Genomic DNA, 23,638 nt, shown 5'->3' with positions numbered 1-23,638 from the left:
CTCCTCTCTCCCCAGCTCTGGATTTACCTATTCTGGGTATTTCACAGAAATGGAATTATACAATATATGGACTGTTGTATCTGGTCTCTCTCTATGAACATTTTTATATGAGGTTTTATGTTTGAAACGGCTACATATAATTTTGGATAAATGTAATGATTTCTTCAAATTCTTGATAATTACCGTCAATGAGAAACTATTTTTACAACCGTACCAGAATTTGCAAGAGTTGAAATTCTATGTAAAGACTCTAATAGCCCTTCCTTTAATTAATTGAGCCATATAAAATTGCCATTTTTGGATGTCAAAACTAGCTGAATATTGGCAGTTGCGTATGGTTCAACCTAATATTTCACTGAGTGATGTAAAATTGAAATTCTTTGTGACAATGGGAATGGATTTTTAATCCAATTCAATTTTTCATGTCGAGTTCTAATTTCCAGAACATATGTCCTAAGCAGCAACAGACCCCCACAGCGGAAAATGGGGAGAAGTATCCAAGATATGTGGAAAAAGAGAACCAGGACCAGGCCTGGAGCTGTGCTTGCTTTGGCCTCCTCACCAGCCCCACCAAACATTCCCTCAAGCTAGTAGCTGAGCTCTTTGGGAACCTGGAACAACGATCCCTCATCAGCTCCATGGGTTCCTGGTCCCTGGTGAGCTCCAGACCCCCAGGCCCCATGCAGCCACACTCGGGGCTGAGAGATAGTTATCTTGCAGCACACCCATAGCCTGTTGGAATACTGCACCACAGAAAAGGAAACAGCTTAGAAGAGGATATTACATATCAGTTTCTTAAAGCCGCTTAGCCGTACCTACTCAGGGAATTTGTCATTGACCTTCTTCCACCTCTGGCCCAAAGTTGTGTGCCATTCCTTAGAGGCTGGATCGATCTTCTCTCCTCATAGAGCTGTCGTCCATCTTCTCACTTTTCCAAAGCCACCAAACTCCTGCCTTCTCTGGTCAACAGGGGAAAAACATGATAACCAGAGAAATGTATACTTCTTTGTCCCAATTAGATCTGAATTCAGACAAAAGCTCTGGGGCCTACTTTTGTCTAAGTAAGGGACTGATGAATTATCTTTCCTAAACTAAAGGGCCGTCGATCCATGTGAGGAATTCTGCTACTGTCCTATTAACAGTGTTTTCTATCACATTACAAACAGGATCAAGAAGGAGTTGATGGACATATCCAGAACTCTGGGACCAGCTTGTTTCTCCGCCATTATGGAGCTTCCCTTTCTGAAATTCTGTGTGATCATTGTATTTCAAGGATTTTTATAAGATTAAAAGCCACCCTGTTCTCATATGGAAGGAAGTGATTCAGCTGATATAAAGGAAAGGAGATGTAATTCCTCTTTTCAAGAAAAGCACACACATAAAATTAAGGCCTAAGTTTACAAGTGGTATTAAGGACGTATATATTCTTGTTGTTTCTAAAAAATATAGAATTTCTACTCTCAACAAGGCAGTTATAAAATCATAGCATGGTTTTACCTTCCCCCAACAAAAATCATTCAATACTCACCTTCCTAATTTATTGAAAGCTGTGCTGAATAGTCCTCAATAGAATGTGGGTTCTCAGGTCGTTCACCTACTAGCTGTGTCATCTTGAGCGAGTTGCTTTATCTCTCTGCACCTCATATTTCTCATCTCTAAATGAACACTGAACTCATAGGGCCAATAAGAGGGCTAAATGAGGTAAGAGATGTGAACGACTTAGAACAGTGCCTAACACTGTGTCGACGAAAATAATCCATATCCAATCTATAAGTGAAAATTTGGGTGAGTTTATTCTGAGCTTAAATCTGAGGATTATAACCCGGGAGAGTCTTTCCACAAGGGAACAGAGCACTCCAAAGAAGTGGGGGTATAAGGGTGGTTATATACCCTCAAAGAGGATGTTTCACATAGGATTGAAATGTCCCTTTTACAATAGTCGCGAGACTGCTCTGTCGGCACAGCGATTGATGGAAATACCAGGTAGGTCTGCTGTCTCGGTGAACACAGCAGGGTGGCAGTCTCTTGTCTCCAGCTGGGTGGTCACAGGTGAGCTGGGAGGTGAGTGCAGCAATCAGTTCCTAGCCTAAGGAAAAATGCTAATGTGGGGGGAAGTTGCATCTTTATCACAAGGGCCTTTGTTCTGGCCATAGGAAATGTCTAAGCAGATATGCAATGCGTGCTCAATAGCCAGTCAGGCCCTTTTGGAGGAAAAAAAGAGAGAAGTCAGGCCGAATTAGGTTTATACCAAATGGCTTCCTCATATACTCCAATATATCCTATTGCTTGCCATTTTTATTTGTCAACTGAAATGTTTTACTAGTGCTTAGTAAATATTAAGGAAGGAAACAATGAGAAAGAGAAAAAAATCTGGTGACGATGTTACTAAAATCAGGGCTCATATACATGGGATAAGCCCTTATTACCTGAAGCATTGATCTCTCCTTTTTTTGTCCAAAATTTAGTCAGGAAGCCCATCCTGGAAAACACTATCCTTATCTGTGCTTGAGTTACGCTCTGATAATAAGTACAGAGAAGAAGAAATGGTTGATTACGAATCATGAAAAATCAGATTGTGTGTCCCTTTAGGAAACACTGTTGTATGTAAACTATTTTGAGGCAAACAAACAAAAACATTGTTTTCTGTGTTATATGTTAAAGCAGCAGCCTGAAAGAATGAATATTTCTCTTTCACATATAACTGGATAAGAAGTATCATCCATCATAAGAATCATGCTTACTGTCTTTTAAAAGTGTTTTCTGATAAATTCTTAGCCCACTGCTGCCATGCTAATCTTTGACTGTGTTTGAGAAAAGAGAGGGGAGAGTAGAAGTCAGTGACTTGATAACTATCATTCATTAAGCACCTATTATTTGCTTTACCCAGTGATAAGCACCTCAGCTACATGACTCAATGTAATCTTAATAACACTGAGGTAGATATTATTGTATTCATTTTACCTTTGGGGCTTAGAGATGGTACCCAAGATCGTATATCTAGAAACTTTCAGAGCTAAGATTTAAAGCTGGGTGAAACATAGGCATTGGACTACTATGCCATATGTTTCCTACTGGCAATTAATTATGAAGCTATAAGTTTAAAATACCAATTACAAATAATTTTCCAGTTAGAAAAGATGAAATGTCTTTCATCTACATTATATGCTTTGAATATTAGTTTTGTAAAAACTTCGTGAGAAGATAGGTACATAAAAATTGAATATATTTCTGAAATTACAAGAAAGTAAATCTATTTCAAGTTTGGCAATGACTGAATTACTACTTATATTTCAATAGCTAATGTGCTAAATCAAAGATTTTATGGTTTGGGTTGTTTTTTTTTTTCCTACAAAATGGAAATAACCCTTAGGAGAAAAGGGATTAGGGAAACATTTGCAAAAACAAACTGAAGCCCACTTTAATAGTGGTTATTTGAATGACCATTCATAAGTATTAATTTTTAAAACTTGATTATACCATTTAAATCATAAATAGGACACATGCTCCTTTCATTCAGTCAAATGATACAAACACAAATAGAAAGGTAGTAATGACCCTTTACTCTTCCCTCCTTGTCCTCTCAGTAAACAATTTTATGTATCTTACCACATATTTTCTACATTTGTATTAAATATGCAAATATGTAAAGAATATATATAAAGATAAGCTGTATTACAAAATGTTTCACATTATTCTGCTACTGTACTTTTTCTACTTAAATGTATTGTAGATTTTCCTCTAAGGCAATAAGTTCAATCGTAGCCAGTGATTCTCAACCCTCACTGCAGATGAGAATCACTTGAGGAGCTTTAAAAAGAAAAGGAAAGAAAATGCCAGAGCCCCACCTCCAGAGACTGCAGTTTAATTGGCCTGGGTGGGGCCTTGGCATCAAGCTCCCCAGTTGACTGATGGGCAGCTAGTTAGAACCACTGATTTAAGCAATCCAAACAGGCTGCAAATACCAGCTCCCTGCCTGAGTTGTCCTGGTATGTGTCCTCCCACCAAGGCCCTGGGATTACAGCATCAGGGCTGACTGTGGAAACTCTGGGAGGCCTGTCTTACATTTTGTCTGCTCAAGAAGGTTGGCTGTCAAGAAGGAATTCGTTTCATTTTTTTTTTTAAAGAAATTTTTCCTTTTTCTCCCAAAGCCCCCCGGTACATAGTTGTGTATTTTCAGCTGTGGGTTCTTCTAGTTGTGGCATGTGGGATGCCACCTCAGCGTGGCCTGACGAGTGGTGCCCTGTCTGCACCCAGGATTCAAACCAGTGAAACCCTGGGCCGCCGCAGCAGAGTGTGGGAACTTAACCACTCGGCCACGGGGCCAGCCCCAAATTTGTTTCATTTTAAATCATATTAGGGACAGTCACTGCAAAAAGTGCTACGAGGGCCAGGAATTTCAGAGGCCATGTGAAAGACAGTCTGCTCTGCCAGGCTGAGTTTATTCCCAGAGTCTACTAAACTGAAGAGATTTGCCCTTGCCTGCAGTAGGCGGTTTCCCAAATCAGCCTTTGCAGGAAGCCACACCCAGAACTTGTTTCTCCCCGTCTGGGAGAGGCACCTTCTCCGTGGGTGCAGAACTCGTTTGGCCTCTCCTGCCTGGTCTGGGAGAGTTTACAAGTCTCCTGAGCAGCTCCACGTGTCTGTCTGAGTGAGCTCTTCGCTACTAGTGAAACATTTGTATGACCATTTAGTTTTCTTCACTCTCGCTACACATTTGGGAAACATTTGAGAAAATGGAAGATGGCTGTACAAAACAGGAGAGTTGTGAAAGTTTTCGCCCTTCTTTTATTTTTGTTTCAGTAGGATAAAAACTTGGCAGTGAGTAGTGAGTAGGTTTTGGTCTGAATTACTGCCCCCGTTGGTTCTGCCTTCTCAGAATGTCCTTCCCCTTTCTCAAAGCACTTAGTCGGTCAGCAGTTTTGAGAGAACAGAAAAGTTGCTGGAATTTTTTTAGGAGTAAAAAATTTTTTTAAAGCTGTTTTAAGCTAACAGATCATAGCAGGTGTATGGACAAAGCCACATTATACTGAGGGAGGAAGGGAATAGAAGGTCAAGGAGTGGGAAAAAGAATCAGAATTGTGGTCTTTTTCTTCAGTTTCTTTTCTAGTTTAAAACAATAGCATTAAATGTTAAGATTTGATTCCTTTTCCCTCCAAAAAATAATTGTCAAACATTTCAAGTCTAGGTAAGTGGGTGAACTGTTAAACAGAATTTTTGCAAAACGACAACGACAACGAACCAAACCCTCAACAGCAAGCAATCTGTACTGTAACGTGAAAGTCAGAGGTGGGACTGTAAAGGCTCCAGGACCCTGGGGCATCTGTGCTGGGCAGACTGGCAGCTCTGTCCAACAGCTGGAGCTGGGAAGCCCCAGCTGCCAGGCCCGCCCCCGCCCATGACGTCACAGGAGGCGGGGCTTCCGGCGATTGGCTGCTGGCGGAAGCTTGGGCTGCTCTGGAGCCGGGAGGAGTGGGGAGGGGCAGGAGGAGAGGAAGCAGGAGGAGGCGAGGGCGGAGGAGGAGGAGGAGGTTGCCGGCTCTGCCTCGGGTCTGGCTCCGGCTCCGGTTCTGGCTTCTGAGTTTGGGAGCTGTGTGAGAAGTGATTCTTTTTTTTCAACCCCCAAAGGCAAGTGGCTGGTGTAGAAGCATAAGCCGCCTCCACTCTCCGGATTTTTGCTTGGTTCTTCTTTTGCACCTTGGGACCCGTGACCGTCATGCTGTGATGTGTGCCGAGGGAGGAATTGGTAAGGGTGAACGAGCGAACCCCTTTGACTATTTCCCTGCCTTATGTTTCACTACCCACTCTCTTTTCCTCTTTCTCTATTTCTTCTCTGTCTCTCTCTTCCCCTCTTCCTCTCCCCCTCCCCCAATAATTGTGTTCAGGTTTGATGAAGTGCCTCAAAACTAGTTTAGGGCTGATGAGCTTAAAAAACAAAACAAAAAAAAAGGAGAAACTCGCCATTTTCAGTCACTTGATTTGAAAAGAGAAATTATTTTATCTATTTTTAATGCTGGGTTTTGTGAGAAGGTAAATTATGCACACACACATACACACACACACACCCACCCACCCCTTTGTCATATTGTGAAATCTGCAGTTTAAGGTGATTTAAGGTCTGTCTCAAAGTTAACGAAGAGAATGGGGATTATTTCCTTAGGAAGAAAAACGGTGTTTGCATTGGAGCTTGCTCAAAAATAGTTTTTAAAGGAGCACTACAAAAAAGCCCGCGCGTTCTTCCTGGCAAACACTAACTTTGCAGAACTTAATTGTTGTTTGGGGCACCCTTCATCTTTCATTATAAAACATAGAGTTATACTTTACTATGTACAGCAGAGAGACTTCTGGGTGGTAAGTGTAGCCCTCCAGCCTGGAGGGTCGAGCACCCTGTGCTTTTAGAAAAGATATGTTTAAACTACTCCTAATCATAAGGGCATGTTAACTCAGGTATTTAGAACGTTATCTAAATAAGACCAAAGTTTCTTCGTGCTTCTTTTCACACTAGTTTTTTGCAAGGAGAAAAACAATCCTGTACTCTGAGAGCAAGCCTCTGACTAAGTGTCCTTAAAAAATGGACCCACAAGGATAGGGTCTCCTTATCCACCAATAAATGTTACTGTATCAGAAAGTAACTCCAGAGGATATAATTATTTTTATTTGGGTGGGTCACATTTCTGTGAAGAATACCATCATAAAAAAAAAGTCTTTGTTGGCTTGTTTAAAATGAAGGTAACAGAGTAAACTCATTCAGTGCTGTGGTGTGAGCCCTCACTTCAATCTATCCCAATAGGTAATGTCTCCTCCTTCTGGACTCTTTTCTATTCTTAGTACAAATACATATTACATACCTACATTGAGATAGTTTTTATCAAAATGAGATCATACCATATATGTTGAAAAACTAGGCAACATTCAAAATTTTAAGTAATTTAAAAAATAACATTGTAACTGCTAATTTAACATTTGTTAAATTGTATGGAAAAGATGGAGAATCTAAGTCTAAAACAGGGTGTCAGGAATGTTTGACCTTTACATAGCAAGAACTGAATACTTTTTCAGTTACTTAGTGATTAAATGGAAATTGAATAGGATATCATTTATTTTGATGTTAGTGTTGACCTAAATAAAGAGGTAAACAGTTGGCAAGCTCAAAATTGTCAAAAAGATGAGTTTCTTTGGGAATAGCAGAGGAATTGAAATTCAGGATAGGCAGATTGTAGTAAGCCACAGACAAGTCTGTGGAGGGTTTGGGGTAGGCTGTATTTATGGGCACAGAATGTAAAGAGAGGAGAGTTCAGTTAGAGTGTGTTAAAATCAAAAACAAATGGAGAACAGCTTTGAAAATTCCCCTGAAACACAAAACCAATCCAATCATACAAAACTCAATTATGCTTCTTTTTCCAGACCAACCTGACCTGGGTCATTTTTGTTCATGCCTGTGGTGATCATAAGTAGAACTTCCCAAGGTTGATATGAAGCAACCCCTGGCTAACTCCCAATCATTTAAGAAAATTCCAATATTATCAGTTTTCTGTAAATTAGGAATTTATGGGAAATGAGTCTCAGTCCTTAAGTTTCGTTTTCCTTAGGGTACCTGCATGAGATTTTCCATTTTGTATTCTCTGGTTCCATTTTAGGTTGAACATCTTTCACATCTGCAAAGGAAGGAAATGCTCAGAATTTGATTATAATGTATAACAAGACAGAGATGACTCATTTGTTAGACAAATGCACTTCTTAGAGTCACTTTTTAAAATTGAGATAAAAAATGTCCACATATTCAAACCTTCATTACATGTCTTATTTATTGTCTGATCTAGTTGGAAGCAGTCTTTTTAAATGAGGGAAAATCAAAGAAAATGCCACAAGCAAGATCACTTGGGGATTCTCAGAATCCAATGCATCAGTGAAGATAAATCTAATAGCTTGTCAGTGCTTGAGAAAAGGAGAATCTGTTTATCAGTGCTTCGAACAATTGTGTGTACGCTGAATGCTATCACCATTCCTGGTGAATAGTTACAGCACTGAGCCCCTCTCCTTAAATCTTAGAAGAGGTTGTGAATATGTATTCTCTTGAAAACATTATTCCCTTCCTTTTATCTTTGATGGATTTGTTTCATTTCAGAAATCATCTTACCTATAGAAACAATACTTTTCACAAAACTAATCGCTATTAGAGTAAGAAGTAATAGTGATGCTAGTTTCGTAAGAGTTGCAGCCTTAATGGAATCTTCTTTTATGCTACTCAATGAAGGGTTTATTCACGCAACTATTTGAGGTAATGGTATGAGAATATGTATCAAAACCTGTAAATGTGTGTAGCCCTTGACTCAGTAATCCAGGGTCTAGAAATGTATGCTAAGGAAATCAAGTGAATTCCATTGGAAGATTTATAAATGTGTTCATTACAGTGTTATCTGTAAGATGGGAAAAATTAGAAATAAAATAAAGCCTGCATTAGCAAAGTATTTAAATAAATTAATGTACTGTATATCAATATTGATAAATTTCAGTTTCCAAAATATTTTTGAAAAAATTTCATGACTTAGAAAGATCCTTGTATTGAGTGAAAAAAGCAAGATTTAATACTATATTATCTTTAATGTGTAAAATATAATTTTCACATAAATACATATAAAATATCATTTACTCAGTGAATATTAAACTTTTACAATATATCAGGCATCATTCTAAATTAATAAACATTGAACAACACTGAACAAGACTGTTGCACTTCCTGTTTGTACACAAGTTCTGTTTGTATCAATGGATATATCCACTGACATTTCATGTACGGAAAAAAGTTGGATTTCTAGGTGGTAGAGTTATAGCTTTTTATTTCTTTATATTTCTCCTGATATCCCCAAATCTTGTATAGCAACTATTTTTATTATAATCCCAAAAATACCGTTTTGAAAAATATCACCAAGAAATACCATAACCTAAATTAAAAGACAACCTCTAAGCTCTATATTTTATATGCCAATTTGCCCCTTTCAAAAGATATCATAAAAAACAGTGAGAGATGGATGAACACCGCTATAAAAAATGATCCCCAATGAAAAATGGACATAAATGGGCAATTCACAAAGAAAAAAACGGAGTTTTCTAAGGTTGAGGGTAGAGGGATGTTAACCTCCCAATAATCAGTGAATACTCAGCATAGCAATAAGTTACCATGTTTTCACACGTCACGTTAACATACATGGAAAGCAAATCAAAATGTGTGAGGTTGTTGGGAAGACTAATGATATGGAAAAATGTTCTTGATATGAGGAATGAAAAAGTAAATAACAAAATATCCTACTTTTGGGGCCGGCCCAGTGGCGCAGCGGTTAAGTGCACACGTTCCGCTTCAGTGGCCTGGGGTTCCCCGGTTTGGATCCCAGGTGCAGACATGGCACCGCTTGGCAAGCCATGCTGTGGTAGGCATCCTGCATATAAAGTAGAGGAAGATCAGCATGGATGTTAGCTCAGGGCCAGTCTTCCTCAGTAAAAAGAGGAGGATTGGCAGTAGTTAGCTCAGGGCTAATCTTACTCAAAAAAAAAAAAAATCCTACTTTTGAAAAAAAATCCAGTCTATACACAGAAACTACTTTATTGGTGGAGAAGAAACCAAATGTTAATCGTACTTATGTTTGGGTGGTGAGATTATAGGTGATTTCTAATTTTTCTCTTGGTATTAATCTGTAGTTTCTAAAATTTCTACAGTGAATATATTTTAGTTATCGGGGAAAAAAGCCGCTATCCTAATAAAGCAATTCGTCCTAGAATGAAGAGCACATAGATGATATTATCTTAACCCCCTTTCACAAAGCATCCACAGTCTCATTGTCTGGATTTCCGTGTTAGGTGTCATTGTTGTGAATTGTATTTGCTGGTGAGAACATTTGGATTATAAGGGAAATCACAAGATAAAACTTATTCTAGTCACATTCACTCTTCTGCCCCCAGCTGTTTCCTGAAAAAATAAGCAATGTTGGACTGATTTGAGCTTTATTCCTCTTCATTTCCTGTTGATCACATCTGCTAGGATCTCTTGCTGATAAGCATTAATTAAAAACTCTATTTTTCTAAAATCTACTTATTCAATTTAAGGCCTTTCTGAATGAAGAAGATGAGTACAACTACATTTCTGTTAGCAAAATAAACTTATAAAATTTCAACTCTTTATGTCAGATAGGTAATTTAAAAAATCGTAATATCTTGGGATTCGGCCTGGTGGCACAGTGGTTAAGTTCGCATGTTCGGCTTCGCTGGCCCGGGGTTCGCTGGTTCGGATCCTGGGTGTGGACATGGCACCGCTTGGTGGGCCATGCTGTGGCAGGCGTCCCACATGTGGGGTAGAGGAGGATGGGCACGAATGTTGGCTCAGGGCCAGTCTTCCTCAGCAAAAAGAGGAGGATTGGTGGCGGATGTTAGTTCAGGACTAATCTTCCTCAAAAAAAAAAAAATCATATCTTGGTTATGAGAAGGAAGGTAAAAATCATTTTTAAGTTATACAATAATGTTGTGAAGTCTTTTTCTTCAATTTATAGTACTCATAATGGCTTAGCACTATTTTTAAACTTCTCATTCCCCTTATAGACTATATGAAGGTTATAGTTAAAAAGGTTATCTATGAAGGTTACAGTTAAAAATCTCAATTATAATATCCTTTCTTTTTCACTAAAGTCTTTCCTAGAAAGGTGTACTTAGATGTTTTCATCACAAAGATTCTCTCTACTTACTTCTGATGTCCTTTAGCCAACAAATCAACTTTTCTACCTTGCCAGGTTAGAAAAATGCCTGAATCTGAAGCATTATTATGTTTTTAAGGTTCCTAAACCAAGGACTGAGAGAAAAGTGCAGTGCTTTCAATGGAGCAAGGGAATTATGAAATTTCTTACCCTGAGACCTAAACTGGCTTTCTTCTCCCAAATGGTCACATTTGCTTTGAGCTGGGCTGGTACAAAAGGGGAGGTATGCTGGTCCCCAGAGCACAATTTGTCACATATTTTTTGCCTGCTTGATTTGGGTCGTGGTTGGGATGGCTGGGTGATGACAGGAGTGTGTAGATAAGGAATGTAGTATTAAAGATGCTGTATTGGCAAGAGGCGGAGGAAGGCAGTGATAGAGCCCTATGGGGAATATGAGAGTGTGGCTCATGCCAAGTTGTTGCAGTGTGGCCCTTGCCAGCCATTGGTGTTGCTGTTGTCACAAAGGTGCACTCAGAGATGCCTTTAGAAATCCCTACTCCTTGTTAGATTCCTGTAAACTGTATTCTGAAGCACGTTACTCAGTGTTTCCAGTCTAGTCTCCCTGGCTTTTCTCCCCCATTCCATTGTCTTTCGTACTTCTTGCAAAGAAATCTTTTAAATGTCTATATCATACCACACCCTCTCAAATATCTTTGATGATTTCCCATTTCCTTAAACTAAGGATAAATTCTTCATCTTAGTAAGGACTTATGTGGTCCTAACATAGATTTCCATCTTAACGTCCCATTACTCCTTAATTTGTATTTGAAACGCCAGCCATGTTGAACTACTCAGTGTTACTTAAATGGACGCAGGGTTTTCCAGCCTCCCCACCTTAACTCATAATATTTCCTTCTCTAAAATCTACAAATCTCTCCTGTCAGATTCTAGACGTTTTCCAAGGCTCATTTAAAATGCTCTCTCTTCCAGGAAGCCCACCGTCTTTTCCCTTTCCGGTTTCCAACCTCATGTGATGCCTTCTCCTAGGACTTTCTACTTCCCTAAATTTACATACTGCATGATTACCCTAGTGTTATCTTTTTTGTTGGATTGAGTATTTTGATCTCTTCTGTGCACTTTTATTCATTTTCAAAGTGCCCAGCACTGTGCCTAAGGCAAGGTAAAATAAATGAACCCTAGCAAGTAAGTTCCTAGAAGGCAGAGATGTTGTCTTTTGTTCTCTGATTTATCTCTGTTGTCTTTAACAATGCTTGGCATATAATAGGAGTCAACAAACAGTTGAAACAATGAAGTTATTGAGCACTTTCAGTGTGTTAGGCATGGTGCATTATTTAATAAACCTCCTTACAAAACTGAGTGAGGTAGGTGATGTTATTTCCATTTTACAAATGTGGAAACTGAGGCTTACAGAGACTAAGAGCTTGTGATACGCAGCTGATTGTGAATCTGACCAAGCATCATCATTTGAACTTGTTAGAGCTTATGTTAATACAGATGTATTTGCTCCTGTTTTGAAATAGCTGATTATATTATCACTTCTTATTCAAAATAGATGTATTTTGGAGGGTGGGTAGTATTGAATAAGTAATGAAAGCTTTTTATAGCTGTTTTGATTACTATAGGTTTGTAGTATACTTTGAAATCAGAGAGTATGATATCTCCAGCTTGGTTCTTTTTTTTCAGGATTCTTTGGCTATTCAGGATCTTTTGGTCCATATGTTTTAGGATTCTTTGTTCTATTTCCATGAAAAAAATATCCTTGGGACTTTGATTGGGATTGCAGTGAATCTGTAGATCACATTAGGTAATATGGACATTTAAGCTATGTTAATTCCTCCAATCCGTGAGCACAAAATATCTTTCCATTTCTTTGTGTCTTCTTCAATTTCTTTCAACAGTGTCTTCGAGTTTTCGGTGTACAGGTCTTTCACCTCCTTAGTTAAATTTATTCCTGGGTATTTTAGTTTTGTTGCGATTATAACTGGGATTGTATTTTTGATTTCTCTTTCTGCTTGTTGTTGTTGCTATATAGAAACACAACTGATTTTTAATGTTGATTTTGTGCCCTGCAACTTTACTGTATTCATTTATTGTTTCTAATAGTTTTTTGGTGGATTCTTTCAGGTTTTTTAAATATATAAAATCATGTCATCTGCAAATAGTGGCAATTTTCTTCTTCCCAATTTGGATCCCTTTTATTTCTTTTTCTTGCTTAACTGCTGTAGCTAGGACTTCCAATACTATGTTGAATAAGAGCGGTGAGAGTAGACATCCTTGTCGTATTCCTGTTCTTAGAGGGATAGCTTGCAGTTTTTCCCTGTTGAGTATGGTGTTAGCTGTGGGTTTGTCATATGTGGCCTCTATTATGTTGAGGTACTTTCCTTCTGTAGCCATTTTATTGAGAGTTTTTATCATAAGTGGATGCTGAATCTTGTCAAATGTTTTCTCTGCATCTATTGAGATGATCATGTGATATTTATTCTTCATTTTGTTATTGTGGTGTATCACATTGATTGATTTGCAGATGTTGAATCATCCCTGCATCCCTGGAATATATCCCACTTGATCATGATGTATGATCCTTTTGATGAATTGTTGTATTCTACTCACTAATACTTTCTTGAGGATTTTTGCATTTGTGTTCATCAGTGTTATTGGCCTGTAATTTTCTTTTTATGTGGTGTCCTTGTCTGGTTTTGGTATTGGGATAATGTTGGCAACGTAAAATGAGTTGGGAAGCCTCCCATGCTCTTACACTTTTTGGAAAAGTTTTAGAGGGATAGTTATTTAAATCTTCTTTGAAAGTTTGGTAGAATTCACCAGTGAAGCCGTCTAGTCCTGGACTTTTGTTTGTTGGAGGTTTCTGATTACTGCTTCATTCTTCTTACTAGAATTGAGGAAGATGGGCATGGATGGTAGTTCAGGGCCAGTTTTCCTCAGCAAAAAGAGGAGGATTGGCAGTGGATGTTAGCTCAGGGCTAATCTTCCAAAAAAAAAAAATTAGAATTTCCAGCAATAGACAGGTAATAAGGAAAAAATTTTCAGTTACCAGGACTTTCTCTGGTACTTCTCCCATAACAACAGCAGGCTTACTACATTCCATAGTGAGCTTGCTGTATTCCAGAGACCATGCTAATTATTCTGTTTATCAATCCATTTATCAATCCGTTTAATACTCATAGGAAAGAAGCTGGTACTATTATTCCTATTTTGTGGATATGAAAACTGAGGTTGAGAGATGTAGATTGCCAAAGGCATCAGGCTATCAGAGTTGATAGAACTGTGATTGAAAACCAGTTCTCTCTGGCTTTTTACAATTTTCAAATGAGTTTAGGTACATAACTAATTCACTGCTCTAGAATAAGTATAAAGTTTTATGTTATTACAATCCACTCCAATGATCAATGAGAATCAAGAACTAAATGCACAGATAATCTTCATTTGGGAGGAATGAGAAATGCACATTAAATAGGTCTAAAATGCTAGGTTTGTCCCAACTGATAAAATGCCAGCAAACTCACTGGGTACAGTAACAGTTGAACTACTTAGAGTTTAAAAGCTGTTTTAGATCAGAGGGTCATGAGATTTGCACTTCAAAAACATTGCTCCAGATGCTGGATGGAGAACTACTTAGAGGCAAGAATGAATACAGGTGGGCCAGGTGGAAGGCCATTGCTGTAATCCTGGTAAAAGTTGACAACATCCTGAACTAAGACTTTAAGTTTGGATTTGGTATTTCAGCCTATATATGAATATCCCATTCTTGCCCTATCCTGGGAACTATCTGATAGAAGATACTATACAGCAAACAAATGTTTTCTTTTTCCAATATTTTCAGATTTTCTATTTCTTCTTGATTCAGTTTTGGAAGATTGTTTGATTCTTAGAGTTTATCCATTTCTTCTGGGTTATCCAATTCGTTGACATAGATCTTTTCATAGTATTCTCTTATAATCCTTTGTTTTTCTGTGGTATCTGTTGTAATTTCTCCTCTTTTGTTTTTGATTTTCTTTGAGCCTTCTCTCTTTTTTTGTTAGTAAGTTTAGCTAAATGTTGTCAGTTTTGTTTATCTCTTCAAAGGTAGTTTCATTGATCTTTTCTATTGTCTTTTCAGTCTCTATTTCATTTATTTCCACTCTCATTTTTATTACTTTCTTGCTTCTACTGACTTTGGGCTTAATTTGTTCTCTTTTTTCCTAGTTCCTTTAGGTACAATGTTAAATTTTTTTATTTGAGATTTTTCTTGTTTGTTGAGGTAGGCCTGTATTGCTATGAATTTCCCTCTTAGTACCACTTTTGCTGCATCCCATAAGAGTTGGTATGTTGTGTTTTCATTTTCATTTGTCTCCAGGTATTTTTTGATTTCTCCTTTGATTTCTTCATTGATCCAGTGGTTGTTCAGTAGCATGTTGTTTAGTTTCCACGTATTTGTGACTTTCTCAGCTTTTTTCTTGTAGTTAATTTCTAGTTTCATAGCACTGTAGTCAGAAAAGATGCTTGATACGATTTCAGTTGTCTTGAATTTACTGAGGCTTGCCTTGTTTCCCAACATATGGTCTATCTTAGAGAATGTTCCATGTGTACTTGAGAAGGATGTGTATTCTGCTGTTTTTGGATGGAATGTTCTCTGTATATCTATTAAGTCCATCTGGCCCAGTGTTTCATGTGAGGCCATGTTTCCTTGTTGACCATCTGTCTGGATGATCTATCCATTGATGTAAGTGAGATGTTGCAGTCCCCTACTGTTATTGTGTTGCTGTTAATTTCTCCCTATAGGTCTGTTAATAGTTGATTTATATGCTTTGGTGCTCCTCTGTTAGGTGCATACATATTAATAAGGGTTATGTCCTCTTGGTGGAATGTCCCTTTTATCATTATATACTGCCCCTCTTTGTCTCTCATTATCTTTTTTACCTTGAATTCTGCTTTGTCTGATATAAGTATGTCTGTTTGCTTTCTTTTCGTTGCCATTTGCTTGGAGTATCAGCTCCTATCCCTTCACTCTGAGCCTATGTTTGTCTTTAGATCTGAGATGGGTCTCCTGGAAGCAGCATATTTTTGGTTTTTGTTTTTTAATCCTTCCAGTCATTCTGTGTCTTTTGACTGGTGAATTCAATCCATTTACATTTAGGGTGATTATTGATATATAAAGACTTAATACTGCCATTTTGTCTTTTGCTGTCTGATTTACATTGTTTCTTTTTCCTTGTATTTACTTCTGCCATTTGAGTTTGGGGGTTTTCTGTAATGTGTTTCTTAGTTTCCTCTTTTTTTGTGTTTCATGACTCTGCTCTGAAATTTTGTTTTGTGGTTACCATGAGGTTTGTATAAAAGGTCTCATAGGTAAGATAGTCCTTTTTCTGCTGATAACATCTCTCTTCATTTGCATATGCAGGTTCTGTCTTTTTTCCTTCCCCCTCTATGTTTTGTTATCATAAATTATCCCTTTTTGTATTGTGAGTTCATTGTATTGTATTGTATTGTATCTATTGTACTGTGAGTTCAAATTGAAGTAGTTCTAATTATTTTTGATAGTTCCTTTCCCTTTAAACTTTGTGTTATAATTGTTTACTAACCTATTCTGATATAGAGTTGCAATTTTGTGATTCTGTCTATTTATCACCTTGCTCAAATCTTTGTATACCTTTGTCTTTTTGTTTCAGGTAGGACAGCTTTTTTCAACATTTCTTGTAAAGAAGTTCTAGTGGGGATGAACTCACTCAGCATTTGTTTGTCTAGGAAAGCCTTTATTTCTCCTTCATATCTGAAAGATAACTTTGCTGAATAGAGTATTCTTGGCTGACAGATTTTATCTTTCAATATTTTGAATATATCATCCCATTCTCTCTTGGCCTCTAGAGTTTCTGCTGAGAAATCTCTGATAGCCTAGTGGGGGTTCTCTTGTAGGTCATTGGGTTTTTTCCCCTGGCTTCTTTTAGCATTCTTTCTTTGTCATTGACTTTTGACAGTATTATTATCACGTGTCTTGGAGGTCATTTTGTATTGAGATAATTGAGTGTTCTGTTAGCTTCATGGATTTGTATATCTAGTTCTTTCCCAAGATTTGAGCAGTTCTCAGCTGTTGATTCTTTGAATAAGTTCTCTGCTCCCTTCTCTCTTCTCCTTCTGGGATAAACATTATCCTTATGTTGATCTTTCTAATAGAGTTGGATAGTTCTCATAGAATTTCTGCATTTTTTATAAGTCTCTTAGTTCTTTCTCTTCTTCTACCTACATCATTTCTAGGTTTCCATCTTCAAACTTGCTAATTCTCTCTTCTATATGATCTGCTATATTCCCAGTTCTTTCTAATGCATTCTTCATCTCCTTAAGTTCTTCAGATCCAGAATTTCTGTTTGGTTCTTTTTTAGAGTTTCAATCTCTTTGGGAAAGTATTCCTTCTGTCCATTAATTTTATTCCTGAGCTCATTGAACTACCTTTCTTTTTTTGTGAGGATGATTAGCCCTGAGCTAACATCTACTGCCAATCTTCCTCTTTTTGCTGAGGAAGACTGGCTCTGAGCTAACATCGTACCCATCTTCCTCTACTTTATACGTGGGATGCCTACCCAGCATGGCTTGCCGTGCGGTGCCATGTCCACACCCAGGATCTGAACTGGCGAACCCCAGGCCGCCGATGCGGAATGTGTGCACTTAACCACTGCGCCACCGGGTCGGCCCCTGAACTACCTTTCTGAATTTTCTTGTAGCTCATTGAGTTTCTTCACAATTATCTTGAATTCTTTATCAGTTGAATCACAATCTTCCAAGACTTTGTGTTTGGTTTCTGGAGAATTTTTGTTTTATTTTTGTGATGCCATATTATTGTGGCTTTTTGTGGTACTTGCTGAGATATTACTCTGCCAATGCATTTGTCATAGCACACACTTTTCTTATTTAGGTATAGCTTTGTTTTGATTTAAAGTTTTCAATAGGTTGGAGATTAGAGCCTTTGTTTGTTTTTCAGTAGGTTATCACTATAGCACTAGTTTTTGGTTTCTCTTACCTGAGCTGCCTCTGAATTGTATTTGAGGATCTGCACCTTGCAACTTGTACCTCTATTTGGGATATCACCAGTACTCTCCTCTTCACTGCTGCCTGCACCACTGGAGGTCACTGATGCCTTGATGTTGGCCAGTGTCACTGCAGTTATGGGCTTTTTCACCAGAGGTACAGGAGTGACTGAAGCCTCCACTGCATTTGGTATCACCTGGGTTGGAAGCTCTGCCTTGGTTGGGGGGAGTGATGGTGGAAAGGCAGCTAAGTTTGTGGGATACTGCCTCTGCTGTTTCCTGTTACCTTGTGGTTACCGGTACCGCTACCATTGGGATATTGGTGTCCTGTGCAAGTCTCTAAGCCACAGGTGGAGCCCTGGATCACAGGGCTCTACCTGTGCTGCTTCTTTGCTCCCCATGGCTGCAGATGCCACTGCATTTGGCTGGCCAGAGTTGCACATGCAACTCTGCTGCTGCCCACCAGGTTCTCTGGGGCTAGAGGTGGCTGACTCAGCCACCATGGCTGGGGGTCCAGGGTCCTGGGCATTGCCTCTGTCCCATTTAGCTTCCTCTGTATGTGCCAGTCTTCATACCTACTGATGTGTGGATCTCTCTGGTATCCTGATATGTTGGGCAATATAGCCTTTCTTGGGTTATGGATATTTTACTCACTGTAGATTGAAGGAGAGAGACAAAGGGATCCTCTTATGCTTCCATGATGATGATGTCCCTCCCTCCTGTATACTTTAAATCATCTCTATATTACTTATGATATCTAATACAATGTAAATGCTGTGTAAATAGTTGTTATATTTTATTACTTAGGGAATAATGACCAAAAAAGAAAAATGTGTGTATATGGTCAGTACAGATGCAGCCATTGTGGGCTTTTCGATCTGCGGTTGGTTGAGTCCACACATGCAGATTCCTTGGATGGGGACAGCTGACTATATAACATATTTTAGGTTACCCAAATGCTTCCAGAAGTGAATTTTTACATAGTTTTTAGACATGAATTAAGCCTGTCATCCATTACACTGAATGTCCTTTTTATAGTTCAACTAGAGTAATGCCAATCTGTCTTCATCATTTATCCAGTAAAGCCATGCACTTTAAAGAAAAATGTATATGATTTGAAATTTTAGTCTGTGTGTTTATTTGATTCATATTTATAGCTCAGGTTAATAATCTGCAAGAGACCTTGAGAAAACATTTGATGTAGCCTATTGATTTAACCTTTAGTTTTAAGTATAAACCATCTTTCAGCAGCTAAATTCTTTCCATTTTAGCTACAAATAACTTCACTTCCCTATTTATTTTTTCTCTTATCATTCTTCATTCTTTTAAGTTTATTTTCTTTTGTTTTTAAAATTTCTGTGGTTACTCATCCAGAAAATAATTGCCCTATTTCTTGTGTATAAAAAAAGTAGTTTCACTAATTATTTAAACAACAATATTTACACCATTGGGATGGAAGTGATAGTTGCATAAAATAATATTTAATGATAATTCATGAAGCAAATATATTTAGAAATTAAAAATAAGTCTTTCCAGAGCAGATTTGAGTTTCTTAGGCCAACGGTTTCAAAGTCTGATTCCCAGACCAGTAGCATCAGCATCACTTGAACTTGTTAGAAATGCAATTCTCAGGCCCCACTGCAGACCTATTGAATCGGAAACTGGGCTGAGTGTCTGTGTGTGTGTGTGTGTGTGTGTGTGTGTGTGTGTAGGGGGTGGAATCTGTCTTTTCACAAGATCTCCTGGTGATTCTGAATGTGGTAGTTAACACAGGCTTAGGGTAAGATTCTCGGTGAGCAGGTCCTATTCATTGGGTTTTGGCAGGCAGGTGCCTGGTCTACTTTAAAAGGCCTCTGGGAAAGACAATTCCATTGACTTTCTAGTATGCCATTTCAAATACTTCTGTGTTATCACTGAGCTGGCTTCAAAAGCCATTAATTTAAGACAAAAAACTTACAAAACACTCCAAAAAGACAAATTTTAATACTTAAAGATTTGTGTTGGTTGGTTTTATGTTATTTACTTCCTGGCAACAGATTCCCTTTTAAAGCATAATTTAAACTAAACATTTTTGTAGGTGTTTCATAAGGGAAAGAGGGGGACGTACTTCTGGAGGATGATTAAAGGAAGCAAATATGAATCCTTATGACTCTCAGTAGGTAGTTTGGGCCTAGGGAATCAAGTTTTCTTATCAGAGGTCCAGAGTGTCTTTGTAGAGGTGGGGAATGATGTAGATTCCTACTATGATCTATTAATTCTATATAAAGTTAGAGTCCCAGCCTGGAAGCATTTTCATAGTGCATCGTTATGTGACATACACCATTCTTTTAATATACTTTGGATTTAGTCAAGTCAGATTATGTTTCATTTATTGCTGGAAATTTTGTTTGCCAGCTCTCTTTATCCTACCAGGCCCACATGATGTTGAACATGGTCATTTCAGAATACTGTAGATTGGTCATATTATCAAGATATTAGGAATTAGCGGAAAGAATCTTGAAATAGGTTCTCAAGTAGGAATTGAGAACCTTCTTACTTACAAGTGTTTTTTTTCCCCCACTGACTTTAATTTTCTAATATAATGTGTAATGAAAGTCATTTTGAAATATATACAGACTTGTTTTTGAGATTTCGAGATTACTTTAATATCTAGAAATGTATATGCCATACATAAGTGTAAAATGTTGTACTACAACAATTACCTGAACTTTCTTTTGCTGAATATCATGTAAATTCTGTTTCACACCTTATTTTCACAATGAAGGCAGTCTCCCACAACTGTCTGGGCATAAGTAATCTCTCTTAAAATTTAACCAGCCATATCTAGGAGATATTTTTAGCAGTTATCTTTTGTCCAAAAGAGACCTGAATGCTTTAGTTGGCTTTGTAACATTTTTAATTACATTCAGGACTTCTTGTCGGGAACACACATAGTTGCCTTTATGATGAAGTTTATATACTAAATTCTGTTTTTCTTGTTTTCTCTGATGTATTATCAAGTATGCACCCATGCTGCTTGTGGACTTGGATGTGAACATTCTTTTTCAGTGTTGAGGCAGCTTGCTTGTCTTTCATTTTATACGGTGGTTCTTAAAACAAAAACTTAAAAGATTGTATCTTTTCCCTGCATCTTAAATGTAGAAGCAGTACATTAACTTCTGTATATGGTTTTCTCTACCATAAGCATAGGCTTTGTGATTAAGTAAAGTTTAATATGTTTTGTGGGATTAGAGTTTGGAATAGTTTTTGATTGAAATGAAGATCTATTTTCTAATTATAAAGTAAATATCTATATTCATGGTAAAAAATATGAACAGTTACAAGAGATACTTAAAAATAAAAATCATCTGTTAATATACTACTTCAAAATAACCAGTGTTAATGTTTTAAGAAATATTTCATTCCACATTTGTGTACATAAATAGTTTATATAAATATGTATGTTCTAGTTGAGATCATATTTGTATACAGATCTAAATCATGGTTTAAAATCTCTTCAACTTTAAGCATTTTCTTGCACAAAAAATTCGTTTAAATACCATTCTGAACATCTGTATTATATTTCCATTTAGATATACCACGATTTAACAATTTCCCTTTTTCTGGACATTTGGGTTAGTACCCTTTGAATGCTGAATTGGTCATCCTTCTACGCAGGGCCAAAGAGGTTGAACATTTTTAAGACATATTACCTTTTGGTTCCAGAAAACTAACAACAGGCTAGCTTCTCTAGCACTATACGAAAGCTTGCCTTCATTGAACACTGTGAATAGAGAAACTGTTTACTATATTAAAGGCAAAAATTATTAACTGCTTTAATTGCTTTTCTAAAGTTACTAGTGAAGTTCAAAATATTTTTTTCCTGATTTATTTGTAGTTTGTCAGCTTCTGTGTGTTTGTTCATGCTCTTTTCCCAAGTATATTTTAAACCAAAATGAATAATTTCTAATATTGCTTTTATAAAGTATCAATGTAAAAAGTAGGCCATTGTGAGTGATAACAGGACTCATTAGGAGGAAACTGAGACAATAGGGCAGATCCTACAAATTGGCTCTGAAAATGTTAAGATAGATGCATATCTGAATAAATCTTAGTTATCTTATAGTCTGAACATGCTATCATATAAAATTTTAGCAGGTATAAAATCTTGTATTCAAATCGACTTAAATAATTTATGACATTCATAAATAATGACAGTTTAGAAATTAATAAATTCCTATGTATGTATCAGTAATAAAATGATGGTGAAGAGAACAGCTGGATTATTCTATGTGAGCTGCCACTAACTTGATTTGTAATATTGGGCAAGTCAGTGACTCTGAACTTCAATTTTCTTATGTATAAAATAAAGTATTTAGTTGGCTGTTTAGGATTTTTTTCCAGCTTTAAAATTTCTTAATTTTCTATTTAAGTCGCTAAGCCTTATCATCTTTAAAATGCTTTTCCTACCTGACAGAAATACTGGCATCAAATGATTAATAAGTGCTCTCATATTAGTAAGAATTGTTGCCATTTACTGATCTATTATATATCAGGTACCTTGTATATATTCTCATAAACTCTTCACAACAAACCTAGAGAGTAAGTATTATTTTCCTGATGCGAAAACTGAGGGTTATACAAAGTCCCATTGGGGCTGAGTGGTTAGAGTCAGGATTTGAACCCATGACTGACTGAAAAGCTCCTCTCTTTCTATTCTGCTATTTACCTCTCTCATGAACAAATGTTATGGCTTGCTCTAGACCACCATTTTTTTAGCAGTAGCATTTTTGGAGTTTTGCGCAAGATTATAATTTGTTGTAGGGGGCTGTACTTTACATTATAATAGCATCCATGGCATCTCATCTATCCATTAGCACTAACTCCCTCGGTTGTAACAAAAATGTCTCCAGATATTGCCAGTTGAGGACCACTGATTTAATACAACCTAAGTCAACAGGCTAAGGACAAATATAATTGTTGTCTCTGGTAAAGGTAGGTGGCTTTAGGCTATCTTGGATTTCAAAGGTCAAGATGGAATCCACCAAGTAGAATCCCAGGAAAGGATGCCACTCCATCGTCAACAATACTTGTTGCACGTATTGATTGCTTGGCCTTTATCCTCTTGAGATTTTTCTTGTTCAGAGACTACTCATTCCCAGGATGCACATTATACCCTCATGAACCTGACTGAACATTAGTGAATTTATTTAAAAATATTCATTGAGTACTTGCCATATGCCAGGCATTATCCGGTTACTGGTTAAAACAGCGAACAAGATGGTCTTGAAGGGGAAGCAGATACTAAATAGATAATTGCAACTCGTTCCCCTTTTTTTGTCTTCCTAATAATCTTTTAAAGCATATCTTTAGAATCACAATCCAGTGTATTTATCATGTTTCACTCATACTCACACAGCTTATCACATAGAGCTAGAGTTTGCCCTCCTTCATGTGAATGAATAAAGACAGCAAACCAAGAAATTTGAGTTATTCTTCCAGTTTAAAAAGATACTTTGGCTCTAGTTTTCAAAATGAGCACTTATCTGGGGTTTAGCTTCATTTCAGAACTTACTTGTTTATCTATTAGTTAGTGTTTTAATGTTCTTAGAGTTTGTTGCTATGAAATTTGGCCATAAACATGTCAGGTTTTGTCTCATGGGGATTAATCTCTGAAGGATTTCAGGTAATGAGGGGATCTCTTACCGGACTGTGTGCTTGAAGTTCATGCCTAATCTCTCTACTGGACCGTGTGTTTCTTGAGGGCAAGAACCATGGAGTTTACACAGGACTTTTCATCATTCTGTTTGCAGTGCCTGGAAAAGTACCTGGCTGGCACGTGGTAGCCTATTTATTAAACTGATACAAAGAAATGAAATCTCTGAACAGTGAAAATAGGTTTCACTTAAATAAGTTTTGCTGGATTTCTATATTTTGCTCCCTGAAGAC

General features: G+C 37.4%; 1 protein-coding gene across 2 annotated transcripts in view; it reads left to right on the top strand.

Annotated features, from left to right (window-relative positions):
- The first annotated feature begins 5,424 nt into the window (after positions 1-5,424).
- The window catches only part of ATP10D (ATPase phospholipid transporting 10D (putative)), a 109,973-nt gene continuing 91,759 nt past the window's right edge, over positions 5,425-23,638 (top strand). The window contains exon 1 of one of the 2 annotated variants that reach the window (XM_070615019.1): positions 5,425-5,743. The gene's annotated coding sequence lies outside the window, so the exon portion shown is untranslated. The remainder of the gene's footprint in view (positions 5,744-23,638) is intronic. The other variant, XR_011538760.1, reaches the window with a different exon arrangement.

The sequence above is a fragment of the Equus przewalskii genome, chromosome 3 (assembly GCF_037783145.1).
Source record: "Equus przewalskii isolate Varuska chromosome 3, EquPr2, whole genome shotgun sequence".
Classification (NCBI taxonomy): domain Eukaryota; kingdom Metazoa; phylum Chordata; class Mammalia; order Perissodactyla; family Equidae; genus Equus; species Equus przewalskii.
The sequence above is the reverse complement of the archived record's forward strand: the minus strand, read 5'-3'. Positions and strand labels throughout refer to the sequence as shown.